The following is a 13,887-nucleotide window of genomic DNA, read 5'->3' as shown; positions in this document are numbered from 1 at the left end:
CGCCTCCAGATTCAGGGAGCCGGCCGTCTCCCCTTCCCGCTTCCTCTCTCATTTAATTGGGAAGCCCCCAGAAAGTCTCAGGCCCTTTTAGCTAGTCCCTCGATTCCCCCATTCTACTCTTTTTCCATTCTCAGACCCCGCCCCTTCACTCCCACCCGCAACCTCAGCTCCGGCCAGAGACCCCCAGCGGGGGGACGAGGAACGTGGGAAACGTTGGTGATCCTTGGGGAAGAACGCAATCCCCCTTTGGTAAGAAAGGACGCGCGCCGTCGCCCTAGGGGCTCTGGCGCTGGGTGCCCGCCGCGGGCTCCCGGCCGCGCCGTCGGAGCTGGCGGCGCCGCCCCGCCCGCCCCGCGCGCGGAGCGGCCGAGGCGGGGACTACAAGTCCCGGCGAGCCGCGCGCGCGCTCCCCCCTGGGGTTCCGGATGGTGAGCGGCGAAGGTAAGGCGAGCTCGCAGAGGCAGCGGCGGCGGCGGCGGAGACGGAGAGAGGCAGGCAGGCAGGCAGGCAGGGCGAGGGCGAGAGACGGCGAGGGGAGGGAGCGAGCGAGGCAGACCAGACAGACAGACAGGCGGGCGGGCGGGCAACGCGAGCCACCCGCCAGGCTGCGCTCAGCCCCGCTCGCCGCGGAGAGAGCAGAAGGCAGGAGGAGGGAGGGGAGGAGGGGGAGGGAGGGAGAGGGAATCCAGCTACCACCACCCAAAGCCAGCGTCTGCTTTCTGTCCTCATTTCCTTTTCCCACCCAGCTCTGAGAGCAGAGAAAGGCAGAGGGAGCGAGAGATTGAGACAGTCAGAGGGACAGACAGACAGCCAGAAGAGAGCGGGAGGGAGGAGGGCGGAGGAGGAGGAGCAGGAGGAGGACTACGCGGGGCGCGTTCCCTCCCAGGTTTGCAGTTGGGGGGGTGGGGGCGGGGGTGTCCAGGGCTGTGAGAGTGTGTGCGCGGTGGTGGTGGTGGGGGGAGCGAGGGGGGCGCAGAGAGAGAGCGAAGGAGTGATCGAGGTGGGGGGCGCCGCGGGAGCTGGGGGGCCGGGTCCAGCGGAGTTAGCGGCGGAGAATGTGAGCCGAGGCGCGAGCCATGCTGTCAGCAACGGCGGGCGGCTCAGGGCTCCTCCACGACTCCTCTCCCCAGCTGCCCGGCGCCCGCGTCGCTGCCGCCGCCGGAAGACAGACGCCCCCCGAAGCCCCTCGCCTGGCTCGGACCCACGGAGCCGGCAGCCCAGCACTCCGGTGAGTGGCGCCTCCTCCCCAGCCCTAGACCCCCGCTGGGGACCGGCCGGCCGGGCTCTTTTGTGCAGCGCCCCGGGGGTGCCCCGCGCCCCCTCCGCGCGCCCCGGTCCGGTCCGCCGGACCCCGTGGCTGCGGTGCCCGCGGTGCGATCGGTCTTTGTTTCCACCGGGGCCCGCGGCTCGGCTGGGCTCGGCTCGAAGCCTGGCAGGCAGCGCCGGGAAGGGGGAGGGGGAGGGGGATGAGAAGGGGGGGCGGGGAGGGGGGGTTCTCGGGTTTCCTGGCCGCCCCGCGGCTCCCCCGGCTCGGGGGCGAGGTGCGCGCCCGGCGCTGCCGCGCGCCCCCTCCTCCTTCCCCCTCCCTCCGTCTTTGGATTTCAAACTGCAATTTGCTCTCCGGCTTGCTGAGAATGTGGGGGGGTGGGTGAAGGGGGGGACCGTGGGAGCGGAGAACAAGGCTGGATTTTGGGAACGGCGCTGGGAAAGGGGGAGACTGCGGAGGGGAGGAGCCCCTCCCCTCCAGCCCCCAAATCCCAAGGTTCCGCTTGTGCTCTGGGAGTTGAGGGGCGGGGACCTAATGACCCGGAGGGGGTGTGGGGCGGAGCAGGGATTTGGGGGCGGCCGGGGCCGGAGGGGTTGGGCCGCGTGCCCGGTTACCTGGCGAACAAAGTCGGCTCACTTTTGCATAAATAAATAAATAATCGCCCATCAATGCGTTTCCTCTGAGGCTCTGATTGAATCGGGGGCCCCCTCTTCCCCAGAGATTGGGGTGCTGAGTGACAGCTGTCAGCCCCCTGGGCCAGTCGCTGGGGGGTGAATCGCTGAATCCCTCCGCTTTCTGGCTCCGGGCGCATTCCCCTGCTGGGTCTTGGTCCCCGGGCAGAGCCAGAGGGGCAGGGGGCTGGCTCCGAGTCTAGGAAATAACCTTGTTTCCTGTTCTACAGGAAAAGGGACGGCAACCCAGAGAGTTTGGGGGCTGGGGATGAAGACTGATGGGAGCCGGAGGGGTTCCCCAGCAGCCTGACCCCCCAGCCTCCTGCCAGGCGCAGGGGCCTGCCGAGGGAGGAAGGATGTGGGCCTTGCTGGCCCGAGGCGGGAGCTGGGGCTGTCCCCGAGGCGGGCAGCGGGCACCAAGCGAGAGGAGGGAGACGGAGCAGCGGGGGCGGGAATTCTCTACCGCAGACCCTGGGGGCCAGGGCCAGATGTGGAGGGGTGGGGAGTCCCCCCCTCCCTGCTAGCTTGGGGGCCCCGGGGGCCGGGCTGGGAGGGGCTGAGCCTAGTGCCCTGGGTTCTGCACCAAGTGCCTGACTGGCAGGGCCAGCTGAATTTGGGCCCAGGCGTCACCCTGGGAGGCAGGGCCAGCCTGCACCAGCCTGGTCCCTGAGCACAAGGAGGGACCCTTGGGGGGCCTATGCCTGTCTGGCTGGGCAGGCGTTTCCCGCCGGACCAGTTGGTGTCAGGCGGGACTTGGCCCCAGCTCCCTGGGCAGAGCTCAGGGTGTGAGGACAAGCTTTGCCTCTGGGTCAGGGTGGCCACATTTTGTCCGCTGCTGCTGCTGCCGCCGCCGCCGGCGGGGCGGGGGCATGTGCCCAGGCGTGGACAGAGTCCTGCCAGGAGCATTTGGGGTGTTTCTATTGTTGGCTTGTTCCTGTTCCGTGTGGCCCGGTGTGTGTAGCTGTGTGAGCTGGGGCTGTAAGTGAAAGATTACCAGTCAGTCCCCCCCCCTCCACACCCCCCGCCCTGGCTGCCTTTGGGGGGCAGGCTGGGTTGTGGTGGTGAGCTGTGGGGGACCCCCCCCAGGTGGCATGTGCCTGCAGTTTGCCATCTCCCTCCTTTGAACAGATGTATATTTATTTTTATAGTAATGGAAAATCAAACTGGATAGTAAGTTGAATTCATTTTTTTTTCTCTTCTGCTGTGTCAATAGTTGGAACAACCCCCTTCTTGCCCCAAAGCTCCCACCCTCCAGAGGTTGCAGAGATCAGTGAGAGCATGAGCTTTGGGGGGCCAGTGGGCACCAGTTCAAACTGGTGGTTCTTGTCCCTCTCTGCCTGGCATTGGGGCAAGTGCCCAGGTGGGCAGGTATTGCCCCCTCCCCAGGCATCCCCCCCACCCCACTGCCCCTAGTCTGTCCTCTCAGCCACCTCCTTGGTCAGCGCCTAAGCTGTGCCCAAGCCCTCAGGGGACGTTCTCCTGGTGGGCTCTCTCCCCCTTCCTGGGCTCCTGGCCCACGTGCTGATATTTATTTTCTGTAGTAAAATCCATTTTTAATGCCGTTACTTTTGAAATAATATAGAGAGAAACAAATGTGATGTGTTTAAGTTGCCCTCTGTGAGTTTTTAATGTGATCTATGGCTGAGGTAGTGATGGAAGGAGCTGTTGGGCTTGGAGGAATTTGATGTCATAAAGAAAAAGAGCTTGCTGTTTATTATATTTGCTGGGCTGGGGGGTCTGGAACAGGGTCGTGGGGGCCCGGAGCCCCAACACCCCCAGGTGCTGTGATGGACAGCAGTGCTTCTCAGTTTGGAGGTGTGTGGTTTCCAAGACTTTTGCCTTGCTCCCCAGCCCTTGATGGGGCCTTTGGTGAGGGGGCTTGGGAGCTGGAGGATTTGTACCCCCCACCACATTCCACCCGGTTAGATTTTGGCTGGGAGGCTTCTGGAACCCCCTGCTGAGCTAAGTGGAGGTGTGTTGTAGCGAGGATGGATTTGGACTCTCAAGGAGATTAAGAAATGGGATCTTGACCTGCTTTGTGTGCCTGTGCTGGAGGCTTGAGGGGTAGACATTCCCTGGCAGAAGACCCTTTTTTAAGGTAGGGAGGGTTGCTGCTGTGGACCGGCAGAGCCCCCAGGGGATGTTGCTGGTTTTCAGGTTAGCCTGGAGCCCTGGCTGGAGCCACTGCCTCCTGTCGCTTCTGTTCCTCATTGGACAGGGGCTTCCTCCAGACAAACCTGATCCCCTCCACTTCCCCTCTTCTCCGCTCTGCCCCACCCCAGGTCAACTTCTTTTTTTTTTTTTTGGTTTGTGGAATACAGAGCTCTGTGTCTCATGCCAGCCACCCAAGACCACAGGGTGCCCTGCCTTCTTCGTACCAGATGCCCAGGCGCTTCTGGTCTGATTCGTGAGGTCAGGCAGACTCACTATTATGGGATGGAGCCCAGCTCTGTCACTGGGTCCCTTGGGTCTCTTGGGACAGAGCGGGGGGGGGGGGGGGGGAGGGGGAAGCCAGGATGGGGTGGAGCTGGGAACTGAATGGGGGGAGCAAGGGCAACATTGTTGCTAATGTCAGCAGATGGGCCCCCCAGGGAGAGAGCTGGGGTGGGGGGAGGTGGGGAGGAAAGAAACCCAGACAGTCACAGGCGAGGTGGAGAGAGGGAAAGATGGTGATGGGGGGGAGCGGGGAGAAGGGGAGCAGAGAAAACAGTCAGGAAGAGCCAGGATCATACCCCAGGAGACAGGGCGTCCAGGGGACCTAGAAGGCCTAGGCGTGTGCCACTTCCCACCTCAAAGACCGAAATGAGCGGGCACTTGAGAGCCTCTCACCCAAGATCAAATGCTGCTAGGATTGTGTTTTGAGGTGAGACAAGCAAATGTCTCAGGGAAGAGGGAGGAGAACAGACAGGTGGGAGGGGGAGAAGGGACGACTCCCACAGGAGGAGGGAGAACGGGGAGACCGCGGGATTCCAAGGGTCACTAGAGTGAGGCTGCTGCCCCATAGGGCAGGGTCTCCCTACTGCTTTGCCCAGATGTCTGCGGATGGAGCCTGGCTCTTCTTTGGACCTGGGGGCGGGGCTGGAGGCAGGTACAGCGCCCCACAGATTGTGGGCGCTCTGTACCAGGAGGTATTGGGCTTTTAAAAGCGGGGAATATCAGGAACATTAGAGGCACCAGGGTGCCATGCAATTGCATCCCTCCCCTCCTTGTTTGACGGGAGGAAACCCAGTCCAGAGAGCACCCCCCAGCCCCTGCTTGCCAGGGGTCAGAGGCGGCAGAGCCAGAACTGGGACCTAGGCTCTTTCCCTCCACCTCTCTGTAGTTAGAGAGTTGGAACAGCTGCAGGGGGGCCTCCTGGGTGCGTGGGGGGGGGCCAGAGCCAGGGGAGAGGAGCAGGCGGGCACCCTTGTGGCCAGAGCCCCCCCAGGGGAGGGGGAGGCGCCGCTGCCTGCCGGGAGAGAGAGGGAGGGGAGAGAGGAGGGAAACAGTGAGTCAGGCTTCCAAGAGCTGAGGATGAGAGCGCCAGAGCTGGGAGGGAGAGGGCAGGGAGGGCTGCTCCGAAGCGAGGAGAGGGAGGGGGCCCAGCCAGGGGCAAGGAGAGCTCTGGAGGGAGGGAGCCAGCCCCTGGCCTCGGCCCAGCGGCAGGGCTGCACAGGGCTGTGCGCCCTGTGGAGGGTGCAGCCAACATGGACTCTGCCCACGGCGGGTCAGGAAGGAGCCAGGTCCTGCCCCTGTGGGTCCCTCTCGTCATCTGTGACCCCACCCCAGGGTCTCAGGAGCTCCTGACTATGTCGTCCCCTTCCCTTCCTCGGTTTCCCCATCTAGCATGAGATCGGGACCGGGAGCTCTTCTCAGAGAGGGAGTCGGGGGAACAGAGCCTCCTGAGAGGGGTCTGAGGGCTACCTCCTGCAGCTGCTGGCTTCCTGCCGGGAGACCCTGTTGGAGGCCGCTGCCAGTCAGGGTAGGGGGCAGGTCTCTGGGGTCGGGTTCCTATTAAGCCCTCTTGATTCACTGGGCCACAGAATGGGGGCGTTGGGCTGTGGGTGCTGGGGGGGCAGTGTGTGTATATGTGGGTTTGAGGTGCTGGGCTGGCCATGGTAGGTGGACTGCCTGGGGTCTCTCAGGATGGCCAGTGCCTCGACAGGGCCATGATCTCTACGTGTCCAGAACCAACCTCCATTTGGGGAAGGGGGGAGACATTCAAGTGATTTCCACCCACCCACCCCCAACTCTGCCTGCCATATCCCTATGGGTCAGAGGCTCTAGGGCAGCTGGGAGGTGGGAATGGCCCCTGTGGAGCTGATGAGAACTGCATGTGCAGCCCCTCATGTCGTGTCTGGAGCTGGGACCAGAACTGAAGGGGTCCCCAGGGACTGCCTGGAAGGGAGGCAAGGCGGGGAGGAGCCCCCCTCCCACCCAGCTGACAGGAAGCTGCGGCTCCAGCCCCTCCTTTACCCAAGGCCTGGCATCCCCCAACCCTTTCCTCCTGGATCCCCCAGCTTCTCTTGCATGGGTGAGGGAATGAGGAAGGTGGGCATAGAACCTTCCTCTCCTCCAGGGCCTGGCTTTTGGGGGGGGAAATAGTGAAATGAGGGCAAAGTGAGGCCCCCTGCCTCCTCTTCACACACACACACACAGACTCAGCTGCAGTGAGGCCCTGCTTTCTCTCCTCTCTGCTCTGGGGTCCTTGGCTTGGGAGCCCAGGGGAGGGACCACTTCTGCAGCTGGCTGGCCCCGAACTCCCAGTTCAGCCCAGCTGCTACTGAAGCTTCCAGAAGCTGCAACTCCGCACCCCCCTCCCCACCCTCTGAGCCAGGAGAGGCCTTTGCTGACCTGGGGGAGGGTGCCTTGGTGAGAGAGCGGGTACCCTCCGAAGGACTCGCACAGACAACCAGACAGATGGGTGGCAGAGCAGATGGACACAGACACCCACGCACAGGCAGGCGGAGAGAGACGGACAGATGGACCAGGACAGGGAGAGACGGACAGACAGAGGTGCTGGCAGAGAGAGCAGTCAGAAACATGGAAGGGTCTGGGGAGAGAGAAACAGACGAGAGACTTGGAGGCAGGGAGATCCAAGGAAGGAGACAAGGTGACTGAGACAGGAGAAGGAGAGATACGGGGAGAGAGAGAGGCAGGAGAGATAGAGAGAGAGGGACCCAGACGGGGGGGAGAGAGGCTGCAAACCACAGACGAGGATTTGGTGAGAATCTGGAAGGTGTTTTCTCCCGCTTCCCTCCCCAAACCCCCAGGCCAGCCAATTCTCCATTCCTTCCACCCCCAGCTCAGTTTCCAGCTGCTAAAGAGGTCAGGAAGGGAGAGAGGGAGAGAGAAAGAAACACACACACACACTCTCCAGATCCCAGAGACCCTCCCTGTTGATCTCTTTGTGGGGGCAGGGAGTCTCAGAGGGCACCTCTCCTGGCCCTGACCCCTATTCGCAGATGGACATACCTCTTGTCTCAGGAAATATTCCAGAGTCCTCCCCACGCACCGGGTGTGTGTCTTTTCAGATAAGTGCACCCCCCCGCCCCGTCCTCATACCTGTCCACACAGGCCTGGCCTCACAAACACTCGCAAACACACATTTTGTGGCTCTCACACTCCTCTTGAATCTCACAAACAGAACCCAGTGAGCTTGTCCTGAGCTTTTTACAAAACCACACGGGCAGTGACACCCAGGACTCATCGTGGGTTCTCAGGACCTGTTCCTACCCCTGTACACAGTCACACTCACACAACAGCAGCAGTCACCCCACAGCAGAGAGAGGACCCTTTCTGGAGGGGAAGATCAGGGTTCCCAGGGAGCCATGGTGTTGTGGGGGCAGGGGAGGGGGTTTACCCCCAACTCTGACTTGGCTGGGTGGAGTGGAGGCCCTCTGAGCCAGTGGGAGCCCTCCTGGGAAGTGACAAGGCCTGTCCTGAACACTGATCACCTGGCTGGTGTAAAAGAGCTGAGAGCTGGTGAGAGTGTGTGTGCATGCGTGTGTGCTCATGTACAAACCTGGGCACATACATGCAGGTGTAAGGGATGGCGAGTGTCTATTACGGTGTGTGTGAGACTGAATGCATCTGAGATGGGCTATGGGTGTGACAGGGCGATCCGAGGTGTGTGGCGTGTGGGTGTGAGTGCTACTTGTCAGGTATGTATGTGTGTAGGCATGTATATGTGACAGGCGTGTGTGGTCGTACCTGGCTTTGCAGCGTGGGGTGGGGTGTGATGGGCACGCGTATGCAAGGACTGGGACCCTGGGGCACAGGTACACGTGTGCTAGGGTGCACTGTTCTGCAGATGTGAAGGTGTGGGGGCCGTGTGTGCGGGGGTGTAGGCAGGGTGCATGTGGGAGGGGTAGCTGCCTGTGTGAGCCTGTGAGTGTGGAGCCTGGCTTGGAGGGAGGGCTGTTTTCCAAGGCAAGGCCGCCGCCATGAACACGTGCGAAGCTGGGGCTCCAAGGCGCACAGTCGGGCGCTGACCCACACAGATGCCCAAGGACAGACAGACCCTCCCCTGTCCTCCCTCCCGGCGTCAGTGGTTTGCAGAGGAGCCTCTGTGAGGGCTGTTTTCTCTGCAGAGCCCCCAGCCCCCGGCCTGTTTCTCTTCAAACACAGCGATGCCCTCCAGGCAGCTTTGTGGAGGCTCCTGCCTCGACCATCTGAAGGCAGATGGGTGGGCTGGGATCCGCTGCCGCCGCCCCCCACCACCACCCCCGACCCCAGGGAGTGAGGAAGCGACTCTGTTCCTCCGGCCTGGCTGGGCACAGGCTGAGACAGATGGACAGCCAGTCTTGACACCCCCACGTGGGGGTCTGAGGGCGGGCAGGCATCCCCCTGCCCCAGCAGAGGGGTTCTAGCAGCAGGCAGCCCCCAGGTGGGTCCCTGAGCAAAGGCCAGGATTCTGCCCTTCACCTTCTCAGAGGGGTACCCCACCTCACCCTGCAGCCCCCCCACCTGTTGGGGCAGCAGGGTTACCAACTGCAGCCCCCTCACGCCTCCTGAGTATACAGCTACTTCCCCACTCAACGGCGGCAACACCCCCAAACACACAGCCCCAGCTTCTCCACAAACACACAACCTCTCCACATTCCAACACCTTCCTCATATCTGCTGCTCCGTGCACTCTCAGCCCCAACACACCACACCACACGCCTGCCCCCCCAACATACATAGTCACAGCTCTAGTACTGAAAACTCAGATTTTATGACCCCCAGTATATCCCCAAATACCCCAACACACACACACATGGCTTCTACCACATCTTCAAACGTATCAACTCCCCTCTCCAACCCCAGCACCTCCCCAGATACACCCAGGACCCTACTCCAGCCCTAATACCTCCCACACACCCAGACTCTCAGAGCCCCGACACCTAACAAGATACCACAGACTCTCCCTACAGCCCTGACGTTTCCCCCAGCTGGAGCCCAGCATGTCCATAGACACCCCAGTACGGCTCCCTACACCTTTCCAAACTCACAGCTCCCACCCCTCACACAGACAGACACACACACTGCCTCACGCAGGCTGCTGCAACAGCCACTCAAATGACAACGCCTCCTGTGGCCATGCCATTCACCCCAGACACACAAACATGGCTTCAGTTCTACTGTATCTTTAAACAGGCAGTGTGCCCCCAGCTTCTCATACCTTCCCGGGCATGCATGTGCAACACACACACACACATGCACGCACACACACACACACCCCACATCCCACAACATCTCAAACAAGCGGTCCTCTGTACATCCCCAACAAGCTCCAGCTTCAGCACCTTCCTCTGCCTTCCAAGGGCCCAGGGACAGCCTCCAGCCCTCTCCAAAGACCAGTCCTGCACTCGTACACACACACGCACACACACAGCCCCAGCTCCATCACAACCCTGCACCCATTCACCCCTCAGAGCAGCTCTGCCCTGCACCCCCTGCACCCCCACCTCAGCCTGCAGCCCTTACTCCCACTGGCGCACATTCCAGCACAGCTTCCCTTGTTCTTCCCAGCCCGCCCCCCCCCACCAAACCCCCTCTGGATAGGCTCAGCCTTGCACACACACATGCGCACACACACTGGCCCACCCTTCTGTGCTGTCTCTCTCTCTGCTGCCCGGTCCTCCCCCGCTTCCCTGTGCCTCCTCTGCCTGGGGAAGCATCTCCACCCCGCCTCATTGCCCCAGGCCTTTCATTCCTGGACAGTGAGGCTGTACATCTGGTTCAAAGCTGCCCCACCCAAGACCCTGTGCTCTGGGCACCCTGGCCTGGGCTTTGGGGGTTTGGGGCCTCTCTGGGGGCTCTTGGCACCTGGTCATCCTGGTCTCTCAGCCAAGAACTCTGAGTACCCAGCCCTGCCCTGACTCTGGCATGTATGGTGGTGGTGGGGGCGCGGGGCTGGGCAGGGGGATTTGCTCCCAGCCTGCACTTTGTCAGGTGCTTGCCAAAATCCCCCTCCTCCTCGGCTCACCTGAAGGAGACATCAGGCCTGGGACTTCAGGGAAAAAGAAGGGGAAGGTGCTGGCTTGCCCTGATACCCCCTCACCAAACACCCCCCCCACAAGATCCGGGCTCAGGGCTTGGTCTCCCTGGGAGTCAGTTCCGACAGTGAAGGTTACTTTACTAGATGCATGATTTTAAACGGAATCTCCACCATCTGTTCCACCCCCTAATTACAGATGCACAGAATCCGCCTCAGAGGGCAGCGTGAGGGAAGTGATTTAGAGGCTGAGCTGCTTCTGCCTGCATTAGGGCTGAGGAGATTGGGGTGAGGGGGGCTCTGGATATTGCTCATAGCCCCCCAACCCCACCTCTTCCCCAGGGGCCGCTCATGCCTCTTCTCTTGCTGGGTGAAGGCTCCTAGCAAGGTGCCCTGACCCCCTAGACCTGAAAGAGGAAGCATCTGCAGTGCCGAGGGAGGGGTCCCTGAGACATCACCCGCGTCCCAGGTCCCAAGTCTTGGGATGCAGGCTCCATTAGAGCCTTAAAAAATTCAGTGGATCGATCTTCTGCCTGCCTCTTGAGCCCTGGGGAGCCACAGGCACTGGCCTGGCCCAGCTGTCTGCCCACCCCAGGGGTAGCAAGGAATTGGTGAGGTAGGGAGGGGGTGTTAGAACAGAGGTGGGGACATCGGAGGTTTTTGGCAGCAGAGGACGTGAGCGGGCACGTCGAAACCCAGCAGGTGTGTTTGCGCATATGTGCCCCTTCCGCCTTGGCGCCGCTGGCAGGCCCGACCCCAGCTTGAGCTGCACTCTCTGGGGCTGGAGGGACACCAGGTCCAGAGGAGATGGGCCAGGGCCTTGGTCTCAGAGGGTCCCAGGGGACACCGGGCTACATCCCGAGGATGGGTCCAGGGGCCTGGGCCTCCAGCAGGCTCGGCAGTGGCGGCCGCGGGCACACTGCGGTAGGAGCTGGAGCCTTCACCATGGGGAGAAAGGGAGCGCGGCTGGGATGGAGGAATTTTAAAGATTGCTGCAGGCAGGAGGGTCTCAGGAACCCTGTGGAGCGGGCAGTCATGCAGAAGTAATCCTATCGCCGCCTGCCTGGAGGAGAGGATGGGGGCAGGGAGGGAAGGAACAGGCTGACACCCCCTTCCCACCTCAGCCCCTGCCCTGGCCAGCAGTGGAGGGAGCCTAGGACCCCAGGGCGCCCCTCTCCTGGGGGAGGCACCACCCTTCCCTTCCACTGCGGCCTGTGCCCCCTGGAGGGGCAGCATTGCAGCTGTTGCTGGGTCTGGAGCGCTGGGTTTTATAAATAAAGCAGCTTGGAGGTGGGGGCCAACTCAACACCCCTTGGTCACCTTGGGTCACCCCCTGGGGGCATCAGCTCCAGCTTTTGGTCCTCTCCCTTGCAGCTTGCTCCTCTTCTTTGGCTGTGTGAGCTTGGGCCAGAGGTCCAGCCTCTCTGGACTGGACCAGGGGCAAAGGCGTATGGAAGAACCTAGAATCCCCTGTCCTCTTTTACCCCACCCACCTCCCCCCCAGGCTTCACAGGTTGACTGGCCACTGGTTCAGCACATCCAGGCTGGGAAGGAGTGACTGACCGCACAGGAACCTCCCCCGTCCCCAGCCCCTCCATTTTGCAGATGGAGTAACCGAGTCCAGGGAGGGCAGGATGGCCAAGGCCAGCCAGCCGATGAGCGCCTCCTTCCTGCCCCGTTCTGCTGTCACTCAAGACTCTTCTCAGCCTCAGCTCAGCTAAGAGCAGGGCCTGTGGGGGGGTGTGTGGGGTGGGGGATGTTTGGGAAAGTGGTTGCGGCTGAGAGGTTGCCATGGCGATGCTGCAGGATGCCGAGCTGAAGTGGGGGTCCTACAGGGTCTCTGGGGCCCCCAGCTCCATACCCCTGTGGTCTTCTCCTCCCCATCTCCTATCCCCCCACCCAGATGCCTGTCAGGCAGCTCCGGTGACAGGCGGGGAGGGTGACAGGTGGTGCAGGTGATGGGCTGGGTGGGTGACGAGCTGGGTGGGTGACAGGTGGTGCGGGTGCGAGGCAGGCAGGTGACAGGCCGGGTGGTGACGGGCCCTGCTGATGACAGGCAGGGGTGTGGTTGGCGGGGATGCTGCCTCCTGGCTGGCGGCCTGCTGCAGCCCCCCACCTGCCCGCGCGTGCACACGCACAGACTGTGGGCTCAGAGCTTGGGGCTAAGACACTAATGAGGCTTATTGCGTGTGGAGGGGCAGGTGCCCAGGCTCACTAATGAGAGGCCTTTAACGAACAGGGGAGACAGCTGGGGGGCTTTGAGGAATTTGGCTGGCCCTCCTGGGCCAGAGGATGAGCCAGGTCGGGACCCCTCCTTCTCTTCCCCCTGGCCACTTGGCTTTGTGTTAATACTACCCACAGTCAGGATAGCTACCATTGTCGAAGCGTTTGCTACACTCTCCGAGCCCATTACGTGCATTTTTTCTCATTTCAACTCAACAGCCCATAGGAGGAAGGCACTATTGCCCATCTTACAGATGAGGGATCTGAGGCTGAGAAGGCAAGGGACTTCACACAGCAGGTGCCTGTTGCAGCTGGCATTTTAATCTAGGTCTTTCTGACCCCGGAGCACATGCTCTTAACCATCCCACCAGTAAAGCTCAGTCTTGGTGCAGACCCCAAGGCTCTCTCAGGGCCTCAGTTTCACTCCTCTGGAAAACAGACGCATGGTCGAGTGAGGGGAATCACGAGGCTCTTCAGCTCTGAGTTGGGTGCCTTCAGGGATTCCTCCAGGTAACCACGAGGCCTCACCCCATCTGGCCCAGATTCTCAGTGACAGCCCTGGACTGGAGAGAGGTCAAGGCTTAGCCCTGAGGGAGTGGAGCTAAAGGGGGGACACCTGGGATCCAAACCACTTCCTGCGTCATGTGATGTGGAGGCTGAGGTCTGGAGAGGACCAGCAACTGCCCAAGGCCACACACCCTGTGAACTATAGCCCAACCCCCCCATCCCAGGTCTCCTGGCCTGTTGGAAGGGTGGGGCTGGGTGTGGTGCCAGGGCTGGGAGGTCACCTCCTCCTGGGCCCCACTCTCCAGCCCTAGCTTCTTCCCTGGAAGTTGTGAGCCCTTACCTTCTGGGAGGGTGCAGGGGGCTGTTGGCTGCTTCTTTAGGGCCTTGCCCCTTCCCCATCAATCTGGGCCCTGTGTGTCAGTTGAGCCCTCTCCTTTTGGGACCCGTTGGGGTGGAAACTCCCTGGCAACAGCTGATGGATGGGTTAGGGCCTTGACATTGGCCTGGGGCCACAGCATGACCCTGGAGGGACCAGGCTAGGGCTGGGGGGCTTGGAGGGGAATTTAAGGGAGAAGAATTAGGCTCATAAATCTTGGAGCCTCTCAGTTCTCTTCTCCTCGACCTTAATCTCTAACCAAACCTGCTCTCCGGCTGCTCGTCCAAGACTGGGGGTTGAGGGAGTCCACCTGGCTCATTCATTCCCTTCTCCCTCCAACAGATGCCTCCCCCGTCCTGCAAATGCACCCCCTACGGGGAAG

The 13,887-nt window shown here is 61.7% G+C and overlaps 1 protein-coding gene across 3 annotated transcripts in view; it reads left to right on the top strand.

Annotated features, from left to right (window-relative positions):
- The first annotated feature begins 412 nt into the window (after window positions 1-412).
- Window positions 413-13,887, top strand: part of AHDC1 (AT-hook DNA binding motif containing 1) — a 66,348-nt gene continuing 52,873 nt past the window's right edge. Inside the window, exons 1-2 of one of the 3 annotated variants that reach the window (XM_055397159.2) lie at window positions 413-441; window positions 1,131-1,228. The gene's annotated coding sequence lies outside the window, so the exon portion shown is untranslated. Of the gene's footprint in view, window positions 442-461; window positions 887-931; window positions 1,229-13,887 lie in introns of those variants that run through there. The other 2 variants (XM_055397158.2, XM_055397160.2) reach the window with 2 other exon arrangements.

The sequence above is a fragment of the Moschus berezovskii genome, chromosome 2 (assembly GCF_049115385.1).
Source record: "Moschus berezovskii isolate FMDL1 chromosome 2, NW_MosBer_1.0, whole genome shotgun sequence".
NCBI lineage: Eukaryota > Metazoa > Chordata > Mammalia > Artiodactyla > Moschidae > Moschus > Moschus berezovskii.
Note: the sequence above shows the minus strand (reverse complement) of the source record. Positions and strands in the feature narration are given on the sequence as shown.